Below are 319 nucleotides of genomic sequence, written 5' to 3'. Positions count from 1 at the left end.
TGAACTATTTCGTATGTTACAAGAAGGTTTTAATGTTTTGCATGAGCAAAGTGATAAAATACAATACTCTATTACTGAAGAAAGTAAAGTAATAGTCTCACAGATTGCAGCAGATGTAGTGAATGATATGGTGCAATAAACTGTTTTTGATCGACTTAGGGAACAAGGTATTGTCCTTCAGCAATTCCCAGGTCCATCATCTAGCTTAACAGATGAGGAATGGGCACAGAATCAACTCTATGATATCATTGTTAACTCATCTAGAGAACAAATAGCTGCAGCCATTCCTAAAAATCACGACAAACATGAGAACGAGGAT

The sequence above is a fragment of the Trypanosoma theileri genome (genome assembly GCF_002087225.1).
Source record: "Trypanosoma theileri isolate Edinburgh chromosome Unknown TM35_Tth_85_V1, whole genome shotgun sequence".
Classification (NCBI taxonomy): domain Eukaryota; phylum Euglenozoa; class Kinetoplastea; order Trypanosomatida; family Trypanosomatidae; genus Trypanosoma; species Trypanosoma theileri.
Note: the sequence above shows the minus strand (reverse complement) of the source record.